The sequence below is a fragment of the Pelophylax lessonae genome (genome assembly GCF_965119305.1).
Source record: "Pelophylax lessonae genome assembly, chromosome: 5".
NCBI classification, from domain to species: domain Eukaryota; kingdom Metazoa; phylum Chordata; class Amphibia; order Anura; family Ranidae; genus Pelophylax; species Pelophylax lessonae.
Genome location: NC_138772.1, coordinates 391986595 through 392004886, shown reverse-complemented (window position 1 = coordinate 392004886; position 18292 = coordinate 391986595). Strand labels below are relative to the sequence as shown.

General features: G+C 40.0%; 2 protein-coding genes across 2 annotated transcripts in view; one reads left to right on the top strand and one right to left on the bottom strand.

The window, feature by feature from the left end:
- The window catches only part of MYOM1 (myomesin 1), a 149619-nt gene extending 133639 nt beyond the window's left edge, over positions 1-15980 (bottom strand). The window contains exon 1 of the mRNA XM_082258207.1: positions 15829-15980. The gene's annotated coding sequence lies outside the window, so the exon portion shown is untranslated. The remainder of the gene's footprint in view (positions 1-15828) is intronic.
- The window catches only part of TGIF1 (TGFB induced factor homeobox 1), a 398124-nt gene that overhangs the window by 111515 nt on the left and 268317 nt on the right, over positions 1-18292 (top strand). The window lies entirely within an intron of this gene.

The following is an 18292-nucleotide window of genomic DNA, read 5'->3' as shown; positions in this document are numbered from 1 at the left end:
AACCAAAACCTTCAGTACATTTTAGTCGACTAAATTCTCCAGTACCCACCTGACCTTCCGCTTTCCTTGGAGCTCCGCCTATCTGTTAAAGGCCCTGCCCCCTGACTCTATCGGTAGAGAGACACAGGCTCCCTCTGTGTGCCTGCTGCCTGCAATTTCTGGAACAATGCCCTGCTATGGTGAGTGTTTCCCCTCCCAGCAAGGCAGCAGTGCTTAGCACTGTGCAAAAACAACAGTCTCCCCAGACCAGTTCTCTGTCCTGTGCACTCCTTCACTCACATTTACATGCCCATCCCCACTTGCAGCCTGGCATTACAGCCAATTTACAATTTTTGTTTTTTTTTTATTTTAAAGTTGCACTTCTATTTGTCAAAAAGCAATATTTTTGTTTTTTTATGAAACTTGGTTTTATTTATAAAGACGTTATCTATCACAATGGCTAAATCAGTGTCTGTAATGCATGTTCACACCATAATACCATAACTAATAACATGTTATTAGATTTTTAGTCCAGGAGTATATATAGAGTTTGGAAATTCTAGACAAATCCCTAAATAATGCATTACAAATTAAGTAAAACCACTAGATTTTAGTCAAATAAAATATACTGGAGATTTAAGTCAACTAAATTTAAATTTAAATTGATTTTTGTCGTAATTTTTGGCATTTGACTTAAAGGGTAACTCCACCTTGGTGAGGTAAAAAAAATAGCAAATAAAGAAAAATAGATATACAGTAGCGTATACAATTGCGTCAAAAGTCATATTGTAATTGAATGTTATTAAACATTACCTTTTCTTTTCAATATGCAGCAGCTGTAATTTTCTGAAAATGCAATGCAATATGGCTGCCTGGAGGTGTTCTGCACAGAACGCACCCCAGAAATATAATTTCCTGCTTGTGTGATTGGCTCACTAATTTTCCCAGAAGTCTGCCCTAAGACAGATTTCCAGCATCTCCTGCAACAAAAATGTCATTTTTCGTGAGATATTTCCAATAGGAAATCACAGCTAAAGGGATGCAGGCCCAGCAGCTTTCCTTATGAGAGCCCTGCAGGTGCAGAAGCTGATTGATAATTATGAAACCACTCCCATTAGACTCGCTTTCCCACATGGATACAGACAACTTCAGATTAACAAAAGGTAGGAATCTGCAATCAAATGTATTAAAACCCTTGCAATGTACCTAGATCACCCAGAGGGGAATGTTTTTTTCTCAACAAAAGTAGAGTTATGCTTTAGCTCTATTTTTTTTTTTTTTTTATATTCTTTTACTGAAAACTTGCAGCTGACAAAACTATGACGAAATAACACTGTTCAAATTGTCGTTTGTTTTCATCTGTAGTGATAAAAAATTCACAAATTTCTCTAAAATGAATTAAATTCTTACTGTGATAGTGGTTTTAAATTGGGTAAAATCTGTACGAAAAATTGTACATAGCGTTATGATATAATTTTGCCACATCTAGGATTACATTCAAATAGCAGATCTGGATAACATTTTGGGGGTTTTTGAACAAAATTTGTTGACTCAATGATGGAAAAAAAGAACATTTTTCTGACGAGAATTTTCATACAAATGTTTGTACAAAATTCTACTAGTGTATGGCCAGCTTAAATTTCCTTGTGACAGCAGACACCAGGACAGAAAGAGAATGTTAATCTGTCTAGTGGGGACACCTGGTTGCCTGGTTGAGTTTTACCCCTTTACCAGAATTTAAACCTTTTTAATAAATAGAAATCTGCATTAATTTGTGTTCTTAATAGCTACCGGAATGGAAGCCTATCCACATTATTGTTCATTATAGACATTTTCTGCTAATAATCACTTTGTTGTTCCAATATAATGTGGGTAAAAATTAAGATGACATTGTTTGAGAGCTTCATCAGTGAATAACTGCTTTAAAACAACTGAATCGTAGCCTTATGATATGTTGTTAGATCTTACATTATCTCACCATAAGGCTGCCAACAAAAACTGTAAACAGTATTACTCCTTAAAATCAGGTATCCTAAGGAACCTGCACTTATCTTTAAAGCATACACCCAAAATCAAAAAATATATATTTTGCAGCTTACCAGTCCTTAGATGTGTCTAAGGATGTCTAAAACCCCGCCCCCCCCCCCCCCCCAAGGTGATCTTGTGAAAAACTCCCCCTACGCTCACTTCTTCATTGTGTCTATGGATCTATGAAGGGAGTGGTAGGTGTCACCCAGGTTGCTCTCCCCGTTTTAACTGCAAACACAACTCCTTTCTTACACATCTCCCTTCTCCCCACCACTATTATTTTTACCTGGTAATTTTGTGAAAAACACACTTACTGTCATCAGGTGGCTACGCTCACTTCTTCATGTATCTATGGAGGGAGCCTTGATGGTCACCCAGATTGTTCTTCCAATTTTTAATTGCAAACACATCTCCATTTTTATTCGTGGGGAAGGGGGTGTTAGAGTTTATGAAAGAAACCATGCTTGGAAGGAAGATATCATTGTTTTCAATTTCAGTTTAAATCACAGGAAGTTTCAGGGACTGTCACTGCTTAGCCTGCAGTTTCTCTGCCTGTTTAATTCTTACCTCCTTGCTGCAGTGCTTTTTTTAGTCCTTTGTTTGGCTTCTGTGCTCACCTATGGGCAGTAACTGCTATTCTGTGTTTTTTTTATTTATGTACATAGTTACATAGTAGGTAGGATTGAATAAAGACAATAGTCCATCCAGTTCAACCTGTGTTGGTGTACGTGTGTCAGTGTTGATAATTGATTCCCATATCCCTGCATGTTGTGTTCTTTAATATGCACGTCCAAGAGTCAAACACATCTGCCTTCTTACACATCTCCCTTTTCCCCTCCACTTCCTGGCCTGCTTCCTAGTTTGCTTCCTTGTATATACATGTGCTCAAATGCAGCCCGCGTTGCCTGCAAAACTTCACTGTTCTCTGAGCTCCTGTTTATTTACTATTAAGCATATTCTGTATCTGACTTCCCGTGTACCGACCCCGGTTTCGTCTACTGCCTGTGCTTGCCTGAAACTCGTCCTGAATTAGGCTTGTTCCCTAGGATTTCCTTCTGTCTCCTGCATTTGTACTTTGCACACACTAGTGGTCTCCTCGTCCCCAGCTGAGCATACCTGGGGGCCACAAACGGCTTCCAGTTTGCTGCAAATCCAATTCCCACAATCAGGGGCCCTGGTGAGGAAGCAGACTAGGGCTTAGACTCTGCGCCCCAGGAAACCCCGACTTGGTGATCTACAAAGGCTCACTACCACAGACACCTGACAGGTACACTGCATTTCTGGCAAGGTCAACAGATATTTTCTGTACTTTCATAAAAAAGTTCTTAGCTTCAAAAATTACAAAATCATGTAGCAAACAGATCTAAAAACTGCCAAGCTGCAATGTGTTAAATTTTTGCTCTTGGGTTTAGATATCCTTTAGGTACAGATACGTGTATCTTTTATACACGTTAATCAGTATCCTGATTTTAGGGGGCCCCCTGGCTACACAGATGGACCTTTTACTACAACTTTTAGTCTACAATGTAATTCTTTCTTTGAAGAAGAAATTATCTGTGAAGGGTACATTACCCTCATTTTGCAATCCTTAGCAGCCAAGGCCAGGTTTCTGGCAGATCATAACAGTTAGATAAAAGATGGTTTTGGTGTTCACAAAATGAACTTAGCAGCACAAGTAAATAGGCATGTAAATAAAAAACATGATTTGTATAACTAGTTATGTTTTTTATTTACATGCCTGTAAAGTGTAAAGTAAATTCCATAAAATCTCATTATACTGCCAATTATAAAATTGCATTCTGTGTAATGTAACATAAACCATACTGTATGTTTGATCAAAAATCTTTTCAAATGACCATTCTAATCAAGATTAAGCCCCAAAAAACACATCTAAGGAGTTCTCTACAGGTGGAGAACAGGAGCTGAAGCCATCTTTTACCCAACTCATTTATATTCATGCAACAGGGAGTCGGTGTCTGCGTGCAGACGGTCACCATTTTGTTGAAACGTAAAACATATGTTTGATCAACAATCTTTCAAACAAATTTTCTAATTAAAAATTCACTAAAACCTAAAAATGCTGTTTAACCAACACATTTACTGAACAGAAAATAGATGTGTACAAACCAAATGCATCCCATTATCACAAACACAGTTGGAAAATAATCTAAATAAATTCTGTACCTGTAAATTTCATTGGGAGAGGTTTGTTTCAAAAGTAAAAATGATGATTTATGAGACAGGTTTACAATAACACAGTAGCTTGATCCAGTAATGAATGCCTCTGTTGCTCAAAAGTATCACTGCTTCAATATAAAACAAGAACTTTATTCATTTTTCAGCTGAAAAAACATATTTTTTATTTTTTTTTATACTGTACACATACTGTGTGGGTAATGAACCTTAGAACCTTCTCACTTCTGCCATTAAGAAAATATTTTAAATCTAAGCTCAAGTCATATGGTTCTATCGGTATTCAGATCACTGGTTATACCAGCTGTAATGTCCTTCATATATAAAGTTTATAGAACTTACTACTTCCACAAGCTTTCCTCATCCCTTATTACCTCATTCTCATTCTTCTCATATCTCAACCCAACAGTTAGTGATAAACGAATCTCCCAAATGCTTCATCAAATTTTGATCATTGTCTACTCAACAAACACTGGATCTTTTCAAATTGTAAAATAAAAAAATATTTCTGTCTGGCCCAGACAGCTATTACTTAAATCACAATCCTTAAAGTCACATGCTAATGTCAACCTTTCTATTTAATGGGAGTTGCCATTAATGACTAGCTGTAAAAATTGTGTGTTTAAGAACCTTCATTCGTCTTTCTTCACTTTTACGGAGTCCTTAACCGAGAACACATATGTGCATATCAGGTGTACTGACATGTCTGTTCTGCATCAGTAACTCCTCAATTAGTGAATCCGGGATCAGAATAACAGCACTGGAGATGTACAGTTTGTGTTCCAGCTATTTGACTTACAAAGAATTGATGGTAAGGTAACGATTCAGAATGACAGAAAAAAGACTAGCAATTTCAACAGTAGGGTTCAGCAGTGGCAGCCTCCATGATTCTCACATGACAAAGTACCTTCAAGACCATTCCTGAAAGACCACCTTTTAGAAGAGATAATTTCCTTTCCTTTAGCACTATCATACTCAGGGGCGTAACTACAGGGGTTGCAGGGGTTGCGGTCGCAACCGGGCCCCATGCTCCAGGGGGCCCTGTGCGGCTCCCCTGTACACCTGGATAGGAGGGGCAGCAGGGGCCGCATGTAGAGAAATCACTGTCCTCCTTTTTCCTCCTGTAGCTGCAGGGGGAAAATGGAGGAGATTGGTTCCTCTGTATGCTGCCCCCGCCACTCCTCCTATCCATCCAGTTCACTTGTGTTCTGCTGTCTCTGGGCCCCTGTGTGCTCCCCTGGTCCCCCCCCCTACTGTGCTCCCCCCCTACTGAGCTTCCCCCCCCACTGTGCTGCCTCCCCCTACTGTGCTCCCTACCCTCACCTGCCGGCTGCTGCAGGGAATTTGTCACAATAGAGAACCAGGAAGGGGTCGGTAAATAGGTAATTTACCAGCCAGCTCCTTCCTTTTCTCAATGGACAGAGTCATAGTCAGTGACATTGTAAAAAAATAAAATAAAATGATAAAAAATAATACAATTAAAATACCAAAAAAATAAAAACAACTGACACCAGTGGGTGAACTTCCAGGATCGTAAAGGTCACACTTGCAACCGGGCCCTGGCATTCCGCCACTGTGGGGAGGCCCCAACATCGCAGGAAGGTGGCCCACTGCAGAACTTGTGAAAGGGTCCGCAATGAGAGTAAAGGGCCCCAGGATCAGTGGGAAGAGTCCCAGGCTTGAAGGGAAGGGCCCCGGCCAGGGGTCCAGGGGGCCCTTCATGGTTTCCTGCACCGGGGCCCTGAAGGTTCTAGTTACGCCTCTGATCATACTATATTAGCAAACAGTGTTTCTTATCATTTCTTCCTTGTCATATTAACTTATTAATTTTAAGTATAGCAAAACAAGCAAAAACAAGTCGAGAACAGGCATTACAGAACCTGGGGAAGATAATAGAGGTCTACTATTAAAGAAGCTGTTGGAGTAAGTACTGTACCTCAAAGGCAGAAACAAAAAAGTCTGAAAAGCTGCCAGTCTTTGGTATTATCATGGTAGGTAGGAACCAAAGACAGTGAAACATATCATGTAGAAAATATTTTCTCAGCTGGGAGAGTACTATTACTGTATCATGAAAAAGGGAAAGCAGCAGAGAGCAAGAACAGCGCAGTGAGATAAGGAGTCATCAAAATTAGGTGGCAGTCAATGTTTAATCCATGGGTGCCATATCTTTTTTAAATTTACAAACTTTATCTCACCCGATCACTTCTATTTCAGCATGAATCAGTACCTTGTTCACTCTATTTTTGGTTTCGGCTATGATAATAGTTGGGGACTTTCAGGCTTTAACCATAGTTTGTTTTGCGGCTGTAATGAGCTATATAAAGAGTTGGATACGTATCAATCTAGCTGAATTATAATTAAGGAGAACCAGGACAACCAGGATCTGGCCGAATATTAGTCTTGAATACCTTTAAGGCTAGGTCAAAGATGGCCTCGCAATAGTCCTGGGTCATCGGGCAGTCCCACCATATGTGTAGGTGCGTACCTGTGTCAGTACAGCCACAAAAAAAAAACGGCTGATTAATTGGGAACATATTTTGCAATCCTGGACGGGACTAAGTACTACCTGGTAAGTACCTTATAATTTGTTTCAACAGCTACGAAATTTAGGGAGGAGGACTTAGTGGCAGACCATATCTCAGCCCATTCTGCTACATCCAAGGTGCGGCCAATATCATGCTTCCACTTGGCAACATATGAGGGTGGACCAGCATCAGGTTTTACAACTAACTGAGAGTAGAGAATCAAAATAATTCCTCTAGTTTGGGGATCGCGTTTTCAAAGCGTGTCATTAGTGTAAGAGCCCTGTCCTAACATATGGCATATAAAAGTTTTAAATCTGCAGGTAACAGAATGTTTCTGAGCAGGGAAGACTATGAGACACATTTCTTCCATTCCCCAACCATATAGTTGTGCTCAACGAACTTCAGTCAATAATATCCATCATCATTGTTAACATTATCATCAGTAGAATAAATAAACTTACTCATGATACAGATGAAGTCTGCAAAGCTGTAATTACAGCTATTGGGGACAAAGATAAAATTAGCAGTTATGGAATAGATTATTCAGCAAGTTGAATAAAAGTCTGAACGCATAGCTGGGCTCCTCTGGTTTTTATGGCAGCCAAATGTAAGGCCTTTGCTATGTTTGTTATTTCTGATTGCTCTAGTTTGTAAGTGAGCTCTGCCCATTCTTTTTATGCCAGATTGCGGATTCTATGACCGACAGCTGATCATTTAATGACTATCTAGTCACCATCAATTGTGACATTTTTCAGATTTCAGAAAATACTGAAAGTCGGATTTACAGTTAGTTACCTGCAGTCAATTGCTGGGGCTGGGGCTGGGGATGTTTTTGGCTATACAACATGTCTAACAAATTGCCTGTGTAACAAGGTCATAAGCACTAAACATGGAGTATTGAATCTAAGTTGTAAACATGAAGATATATAATTGCAGTTACAGTAAATAAGAATGAAAAATATAGCAACTAACAATAATTCATTTGGCTGGAGTCATACCAGAAAAAAATTTGGATTTGATTTGTCACTAAAGAAGGTCAAATATCACAGCCTAATTATTAAAAGGAAAAGGCATCAACTAGCAAGGTAACCAACATAAAGCTTTAAAGGGTTTTCCATGATGAGAGGAGAACCACAAGCTTTTGTGGTGTCTTCCAGAAGGCATCCATCCTACTGGAGATATCTATGATACCCCCACATGCAGACTACCACTGACACCATTGGCTTCCATACAACCCACATCCACCTCCACTGACTGTCAGAGTCCTCTTCTCCCTCACCTACCTTTATTTCTCATAGTTCCACTCTCTTTTATTGATCAGTTCTTGCTCTCCTCATTCCAATTGTATGCTCACTTCATATTCAAGACAGAACTTAGTTAATGATGTTTTTCATATCACCCGTCACAGGCCAAGTACCTATTGTATACCTGAGGCTACCTATTTAACTGAGGTTACCATTCTCCCCAATGATTGGCCCCCCTTTCCATTAATGTTCTTACATACAGCCCAGCTACAGCAACTGTATACAACAGTAATCAGACATATGCAACTGGAGACCTCCATGAATAACAAGGAGGCAGGGCTGCCTGTCACAGGTATTTCAGAATCACCGGAGGAAAGGAAGTACGGTAACTAAGCCCCAGGCAAAGTTAAATCATAGTTTTTAAGATATCCCAAACACAGGTGTTAAGCCTAGTACACACGGGCTGAATGTTGGGCAGCATTGGATGGTTCAATAGAAATCAGCCAACATTCGGCCCGTGCACTGCAGCCGATCCAGCAGGGGCATGATCAAAAAAGCTCTGCTGATTGGCTCCTCACCAATGGCTGAAAGCACTGACCCGAATGTTTGGACAGGGGGGCAGTCCTCCCTGTCAGAACACAATAGCACAGCAGGGAAGATTGCTGTACTGACATTAGATAGTTAGTACAGCGGCTCCTTATGAGCTGTCAGTTTTTTTTAAACACATAAAAGTATGTGCAATATGTACATGTCAGCATTAGGGGTGGAGGGGGTTGCAGTAGGATTCAAACGTCACATATTTTGTTTACAACTATTATTTGTTATACTGTATAATTCAAGAAAATACTCTGCTCTGTTTTACACATAAGCTAGCAAATACACAATAATGCAAAAAAAAAAAAAGCTTTTTTCCTATTTTTTCCAATTAATGTAATAATATTTTTGATAATTCAGCTATATTTCCTGGTTATACAGTTACACTACTAAATAGATGGCATCACCTGCAGGCAAAAGCCCTTTTTGTCAATGAAGTGTCTAGCCTACATGTGATCACTGTGTTAAAGGTGACATAGTAATCACATCACCGGGAACCACTCTAATTGGTTTCTGACCATTGGAGACTCTTGCCAGTAGGGACTCAGGCTGTCAGTAACAGCCAGGATTTTAAGTCAGTGGCAGAGCAAAAAGTCAGCTGCTGGCTCTCAAAGGGAAAGTTGTCCGTTAATGGAACAGATCATCATACTGACCATACAGAGCAATTTTGAATATAATAATGATGGCATAAACATGAATGTTCCTGTCAACATTACTTTAGAGCAGGGGTGTCAAACTCAATTTCTTCTCGGGCCGCATCAGCATTATGATTGCCCTCAATGGGCCGGTTGAATCTGTAAGATTAGATGTCCAGAGCATCCCACCCCTTCTTACATCAGATGTCAAGAGCCCCCACCATCAGAATTTAAGAGTGCCCCACCCTCCCTTACTTTGTGCTGCTGCTGGATAGAAGCCGGGGCGTTGCTGGGAAGCAGAAAGTGCAGGGTCTAAAGGAGGACCAAAGGAGGGCTGGAGCTCTCCTGCAGCTGCAGGACAGGTGTGAGGGCCACATGAAATAGCCTGGAGGGCCGGATTCAGCCCGCGGGCCTTGTGTTTGACACCTGTGCTTTAGAGGAATAATAGTAGTTAGTCAGAATAATCCTTCCTGGACAACTGTTTTCAAGCCTTTAGATTGGTTTCTAGGGGGGTCAATAGACTATTGATTGTCCAGAGAAGTATGGACATCTTTTAGTCCTATTGTAATTGGATGGATTGATGATCTCATGTCTATGGGTACTTTAACAAAGACAAAAAAAAAAACCTTCTAGTTAGATAAGCAGTTAATTTTTTTAGAATTGTGTCTATATATTATGGTACCACACCTTCAAATAAAGCATTGAAGTATTAGGCTTTAAACAGAAAACTTTCAAGCACTTCCTATGTATCATGGAAACAATGTTTCCTAGGCATTTCGATTAATTTAAATTAGAATTTTGGTTTCTTTGTGGAAACCTGTGGGATACAGGCACCTGGGCAAAGGCCCAAGAGTTTTTGAGCATGCAGGCATTATATGACCAGACACAGAGCAGCAAATCTTTCAGATACTGCAAGGCACTCCAAAAACTGCAAGATTGGCTTTGCCCTGACAGTCCTATAATGGCATTGGGTGCACATGGGCTGCTTTTTTCAGCACATTAATTGTATTTCCTGATCAACAATCCTGCATAAGTTTTAATAGTTGTGATTGCTATAATCGAGAAGTAATGTTTCATTCATTCAGTTTTCCAAATTATTTCCTTTCAATGCTCAAAACACAACAGAACACAATCAAGCACATATTTTATACAGATACGGTATTGGTGTATTGTGTTCTTGTTCTCCCAGAACAGAAAATTCAATGTTATGTAGAGTCCAAACACAATGGCTTCAGAACCAACAACCATCAGGTAGAAATTGTAGGCCTCCCTTCTTCTGATCTGGTAATTTCAATATAAATTCAAAGGCCATATCCACAGAACCCTAATCTTGACCAATATTATATCAATGGCCAGGACAAATGAAAAATGACCAAGAAACTTTTTCCAATGATAAAGGAGATTAGAAATTAGAATGTCTCTGATACGTGCTTTAACTCAGACCTAAATTGGCTTAACTGCTTAAAGTTGGCTTCACACTAGAACTGCATGTGTTGTTACACGTTGCATTGTATATTTCAATTCATTGGCTTGAAATGCAAAAAATACAGAAACACACACAAAAAATGAAGCATGGGGGACATTTACTTTTGGGGCTATTACTAAAGGCAAATAAGCTGTTCACTTTTCAAGGGAAGGTACACTTTGCAAGGGAATTTGCCCTAGAGCTTAATGAATGTGGCGACATTTTACTTTGCAAAAAATACCCAATCACAGGGAGAAAAAAAATGTTTTGCTTGCAGGCTATTGGATAATGGACGTCAACAGAGCTTCACCTCATTCATTAAAGCGGGGTTCCATCCAAAAGTGGGAACTTCCACTTTAAGCACTACTCCCCCCCCCCCTTTTATTTGGCATGTCATTTTTTTTTGGGGGGGGGGGAGCGGGTACCTAGTTTTGAATGGTACCCAGCTCCCACTTCTGCCCGGGCTGCCTAGGCGACTCAAGCGGACGTTCTCTTCTCCCCTCCCTCCCTGCATTCTTCTGGGAAACGTCACAGGTCCCAGAAGATTGCCCAGCCACTGAGGAGGTGCAGCGTGACTCACGCATTCGCAGCGCACATCTGGCTGTGAAGCCGTAAGCTGTCACAGCTGGGTGCCCACACTTGTGATGCCAGCGCCGGGGGGAGGCGAGAGAGAGGATTGATGCTTCGGGCGGTCAGAATGCTGGCTCTTGGGACAGGTGAGTGTGTGTTTATTAAAAGTCAGCAGCTACACTTTTTGTATCTCCTGACTTTTAATTAAAACAAGTGGAACTCCGCTTTAAGCCCTGGGGCAGATTCCCTTAGAATGTGCAACTTCCCTTGAAAAGTGAATTTCCCTTTTAGTAAATCAACACCAATGTTTTTAACTTGTCTATTTAAAAATGCAGCCTAATGCATGTCAACATGTGTTGTAAAAAAACAAGCTCCAGTGGGTTTGGCCACTGATTACGATCCCCCTATGTTACAGTACAGAGGTGAAGAATAGCATAAAACAATAATAGAAAATGCGCTGGCAGGTAAATAAACAGAAAAAAATCTGCTGGCAAAAAAATAGTCAGACAAACTATGTAACAGTGATAATTGTGTAAATTGCTGCGTTAAAATGTGATAATGTACATAGTGACTCAATTAACATGAAATATATTGCATAAAATATAAAACAAACACATGTGCATTTAAAACTGAAAAAAGTCCAGATTACAGTAAGTTATCCAAAACACTGCAGTGACACTTTGCAGAAAGGGAGTGTTCAGTCCACTTTGGCAATCACCATGTGAGCCTTCACCAACCACAAGCAATGGACTCTTCCCAGAACATGAGGACTCCACTACAGAGTCAAATCAGCATATACAGTATCTCACAAGAGTGAGTACGCCCCTCACATTTTTGTAAATATTTTATTATATCTTTTCATGTGACAACACTGAAGAAATTACAATTTGCTACAATGTAAAGTAGTGAGTGTACAGCTTGTATAACAGTGTAAATTTGCTGTCCCCTCAAAATAACTCAACACACATCCATTAATGTCTAAACTGCTGGCAACAAAAGTGAGTACACTCCTAAGTGAAAATGTCCAAATTGGGCCCAAAGTCAAAATGTGTGGCAGCCAATAATTTCCAGCACTGCCTTAACCCTCTTGGGCATGGAGTTCACCAGAGCTTCACAGATTGCAAATTGAAGCCCTCTTCCACTCCTCCATGATGACATCACAGAGCTGGTGGATGTTAGAGATCTTGTGCTTCTCCACCTTCCATTTAAGGATACCCCACAGATGCTCAATAGGTTTAGGTCTGGAGACATGCTTGGCCAGTCCATCACCTTTACCCTCAGCTTCTTTAGTAAAGCAGAGGTCATCTTGCAAGTGTGTTTGGGGTTGTTATCATGTTGGAATACTGCCCTATGGCCCAGTCTCAGAAGGGAGGGGATCATGCTCTGCTTCATTATGTCAAAGTAGATGTTGGCATTAATGGTTCCCTCAATGAACTGTAGCTCCCCAGTGCCAGCAGCACTCATGCAGCCCCAGACCATGACACTGCCACCACCATGCTTGACTGTAGGCAAGACACAGTTGTCTTTGTACTCCTCACCTGGTTGCCGCCACACACGCTTGACACCATCGGAACCAAATACGTTTATTTTTGTCTCATCAGACCCCAGGACTTGGTTCCAGTAATCGAGGTCCTTAGTCTGCTTGTCTTCAGCAAACTGTTGACAGGCTGCCCCCCCCCCCCACCCCTTCAACCTCTGCAGCAATGCTAGAAGTGCCCATACTTCTATTTCCCAAAGACAACCTCTGGATATGACACTGAGCACGTGCACTCAACTACTTTGGTTGACCATGGTGAGACCTGTTCTAAATGGAACCTGTCCTGTTAAACCGTTTAATGGTCTTGGCCACCGTGCTGCTCCTCAGTTTCAGGGTCTTGGCAATCTTCTTATAGCCGAGGCCATCTTTATGTAGAGCAACAATTCTATTTTTCAGATCCTCCGAGCGTTCTTTGCCATGAGGTACCATGTTGAACTTCTAGTGACCAGTATGAGAGAGTCAGAGCGATAACATCAAATTTAACATACCTGCTCCCCACTCACACCTGTGACCTTGTAACACTAACGAGTCACATGACACCGGAGATAGAAAATGGCTAGTTGGGCCCAATTTGGACACTTTCACTTTGGGGTGTACTCACTTTTGTGAGATACTGTATATGGCAATCCCATCAAGCAAAGATCTGGTTCATATTGTTTGGCTGGAGTTCAGCGGTAAATCTCGTGTATCCAATAAATGATAACATCAATGGCGACCATAAATGCACGGAATTCCACATAAAATCAAAATGGAAAAATCCACATAGTTTAAACTGTCTAAAAAGTTTTTATTGCACTTCAAATTATAAATACTACTCACATGAATAAAAAAAATACACACTTTGTAATCACAACCATCCTAAAATGCATGATAAAGGTTACAAACAATGCTTTACAAAAATTACTATCCAAGTAGGCCTGGCGACGTCACATGCGCTAGCTCGGCCCATGTGAGTAGTATTCATACTTTGAAGTGCAACAAAAACCCTTTACACAGTTTTACACTATGTGCATTCTTCCATTTTGATTTTATATGGAATTTCGTGTATTTATGGTCACCATTGATTGGATTTACGAGATAGACTGATGAGCTCCAGCCAAACAATATGAACAGGATCTCTGCTTGATGGGATTGTCATATTTATGCTGATTTGACCCTGTAGTGGAGTCCTCATGTCCTGTGAGGAGTCCATTGCTTGTGGTTGGTGAAGGCTCACGTGGTGATTGTCAAAGTGGATTGAACACTCCCTTTCTGCAAACAGTCCCAGCAGTGTTTTGGAAAACCTAATCTGGACTTTTTTTCCCCTATACTGTATATGCACAGGTGTTTGTTCTATATTTTATATGCTTTATTTCATTTTAATTGAGTCATCTTGTATATTATCACATTATAGTGTGGCAATTTAACACAATTATTACTGTACAGAGGTGTACTAACTGAGAACAAAAATCTCATATTTCACCTAAAATGTAGTCTTCATTTAAAACTTCTTTTGAAAAAAAGTCTGCCATTATTAATAGTTACTGTTTTTAAATTTACATTTTAGAGAATGTCAGGCATGTTTGACACAACAATTAAAAGACAGTATAGAAAAAGGCCGCTTAACACTTTTCTACTGGCTATACATTGACATTACAATGATTTTTTAGGCCTATTTCAGGCAAAGTTCTGAGTGCAAAGTACAGCAACCCTTGACAACCAATCATAATTATCTTTACTAAACTTAGACCAGTAAAAAATGAATTCTGATTGGTTGCAGCAGGTACAGCACTTCATACTGAACACTTTGTGCTATTTTATTAATTACATCTCTTTATAAAGAAATCTTTTTTTTATATCTAAACCACATTGTAGTTGTATTCATACAGTTGAACAGTAAGTGCCGGTTCACACTGTTCCGACTTGTCAGGCGACTTGGTCGCCTGACAAGTCGCAGACCGTGCTGTGCAATTGGAACCGTTCTAATAGGAGCGACTCAAGTCGCTCCGACTTAGAAAAAGTTTCCTGCACTACTTTTGGACAAAGTCGGAGCGACTTGCATTGACTTCCATTATGTGAAGTCGGTGCAAGTCGCGCCAAAGTCGCGGTGCACGGCGACTTCATTAAGTCGCCCTAAAGTCGTGTCGCCATAGTGTGAACCGACACTAAGGCTGGCCATACATCTTCAGTTTTCTTGTACAATTTTCTGTTAGATTTACCAAAAACCATATAATATGAGGTCAGAAGTAAACAACACTTTCAATTGTATCCAATTAGGCAGGCCCTTGTGCTACATAGTTGAAGGTAAATTTAAAGAAAATTGCACAGAAAACTGTAAGAAAATTGTATAATGCATGGCTAGACTAAGGGGGAGCAAACAGATTGCAGTAGTTTGATATATTCAGGCCAGATGGCTGATGTAGCTTACAGCACTTTGCACACTAAAAAGCCGATTCATCAAACTGAAAAAAAGGAAACTGACCACTAAAATGGAGTTGTTGCCAGTAGTGATCAAATTATTTTTTAATTTTTTTTTTTTCTATAAAATGGGAAATTGGATTGGCTGCTATTGACAACAACTCTAGTTCTGCAGTTTTTTTTCTCCAGTTTTAAAATTAGCACCTAAGATAAAAGGTTACAAAAGGTTATATATGTACATTTTAAAACCATTAATACTGCAATTCTCAGTTGCTTTTGTTTGTTTTTGACTTTCGTTACTTACTGTCAAAACCATTTGGTTAAAGCATCTTCTATGAAAATTTTACTAATGCCGCCAGACCTAATTTTACATTACAAAGTGGAGATGAGCATACTTTAAAGCTCTGTAGAAAGCAATCAAGGTGTTAATCTAAATGCATACATTTCCAATTTATAAGAGAATTTAGTACAGGTTAGTTATGACCTAAATTAATTCATGTTATTCTAAATGAATTTCACCTTTGTTAATGTTTCCCACAAAATGGTTCACATCATCAACTGTGGCTAATCAGTGTGTTAATATTACATCTCCCAGCCATTAGAGTTTTTAATCCAGGCATGTAACACAAGAGGGGGGTCACATTTTAAAGAACATGCTTACCTCAGTGCAGCAAATTAGTCAGGGGTGTTAAAACCGTTCAGAAAAAGGGAAAAATCCACAATCCAGCAAAGAGTTTGAAGAGACCAGTACTAGGAACTGGACATAGGAGTCCAGTGCAAAAATGATGCCTGGTGTCACTGGAATGTCAGAGCCACAGTCCAAGCCATTTATGGACACATGTCATGATAAATATAGCAGCATAGGGAGGGAGAGAGACAGACACAGGCTGCTATCTTCTCAGAGCCACTTATATACTCATACAAGTAAGGACAATATAGACTGAACATGAAAGCTCAAAGAAATCAAGAAAGCACTACTCTCTGGTAGTATAGAAATACAAGGGCCGTTCTGCTACAATTAGATGTTCTAGTTTATTCTGGACTCTGATGTCATGTTATAAGTCCCATCTGTTGGTGACACTATAGTGAAAGTGGTAAATTGGCACACCATGCCCTGAGATTTTCACACTTAACACGAGGATACCCTCCTGTAATACCCAGAAAGCACTGAGAACTGGCATGTGGACCACACAGAGCAGCCCAAAATAGAGACCTTCGTAAGCAAAGATCCTCTTAGAGGTTTACAAACTATTTCTGAAGGTCACTTGTATTTTTCTGTGTGAAACATCATACATATCATACATACAGTGCCTTGCGAAAGTATTCGGCCCCCTTTAACTTTGCAACCTTTTGCCACATTTCAGGCTTCAAACATAAAGATATAAAACTGTAATTTTTTTGTGAAGAATCAACACAATCATGAAGTGGAACGAAATTTATTGGATATTTCAAACTATTTTAACAAATAAAAAACTGAAAAATTGGGCGTTCAAAATTATTCAGCCCCCTTAAATTAATACTTTGTAGCGCCACCTTTTGTTGCGATTACAGCTGTAAGTCGCTTGGGGTATGTCTCTATCAGTTTTGCACATTGAGAGACTGAAATTTTTGCCCATTCCTCCTTGCAAAACAGCTCGAGCTCAGTGAGGTTGGATGGAGAGCGTTTGTGAACAGCAGTTTTCAGTTCTTTCCACAGATTCTCGATTGGATTCAGGTCTGGACTTTGACTTGGCCATTCTAACACCTGGATATGTTTATTTGTGAACCATTCCATTGTAGATTTTGCTTTATGGTTTGGATCATTGTCTTGTTGGAAGACAAATCTCCGTCCTTGTCTCAGGTCTTTTGCAGACTCCATCAGGTTTTCTTCCAGAATGGTCCTGTATTTGGCTCCATCCATCTTCCCATCAATTTTAACCATCTTCCCTGTCCCTGCTGAAGAAAAGCAGTCCCAAACCATGATGCTGCCACCACCATGTTTGACAGTGGGGATGGTGTGTTCAGGGTGATGAGCTGTGTTGCTTTTTACGCCAAACATAACGTTTTGCATTGTTTTGCACAAGTTTGATTTTGGTTTCATCTGACCAGAGCACCTTCTTCCACATGTTTGGTGTGTCTCCCAGGTGGCTTGTGGCAAACTTTAAACGACACTATTTATGGATATCTTTAAGAAATGGCTTTCTTCTTGCCACTCTTCCATAAAGGCCAGATTTGTGCAGTATACGACTGATTGTTGTCCTATGGACAGAGTCTCCCACCTCAGCTGTAGACATCTGCAGTTCATCCAGAGTGATCATTGGCCTCTCGGCTGCATCTCTGATCAGTCTTCTCCTTGTATGAGTTGAAAGTTTAGAGGGACGGCCAGGTCTTCCTAGATTTGCAGTGGTCTGACGCTCCTTCTATTTCAATATTATCGCTTGCACAGTGCTCCTTGGGATGTTTAAAGCTTGGAAAATCTTTTTGTATCCAAATCCGGCTTTAAACTTCTCCACAACAGTATCTCGGACCTGCCTGGTGTGTTCCTTGTTCTTCATGATGCTCTCTGCGCTTTAAACAGACCTCTGAGACTATCACAGTGCAGGTGCATTTATACGGAGACTTGATTACACACAGGTGGATTCTATTTATCATCATTAGTCATTTAGGTCAACATTGGATCATTCAGAGATCCTCACTGAACTTCTGGAGAGAGTTTGCTGCACTGAAAGTAAAGGGGCTGAATAATTTTGCACGCCCAATTTTTCAGTTTTTTATTTGTTAACAAAGTTTGAAATATCCAATAAATTTCGTTCCACTTCATGATTGTGTCCCACTTGTTGTTGATTCTTCACAAAAAATTACAGTTTTATATCTTTATGTTTGAAGCCTGAAATGTGGCAAAAGGTCGAAAAGTTCAAGGGGGCCGAATACTTTTGCAATGCACTGTACATGTAAAAAAAGATTAATTAGTAGATAAAATAAACTGGCATAAACTTGAGTGTAGGATGAAAAAAAAGCAAAAGATGATCTTACTGATACGGCATATTTACCAATAAGTACATCCAAAGACTCTGGCAGCTAATTTTTTGATCATATTTCATTTATCCTGCAAAGTTTGGTCTTGGATCCACTCTCCTGCCTCCCAA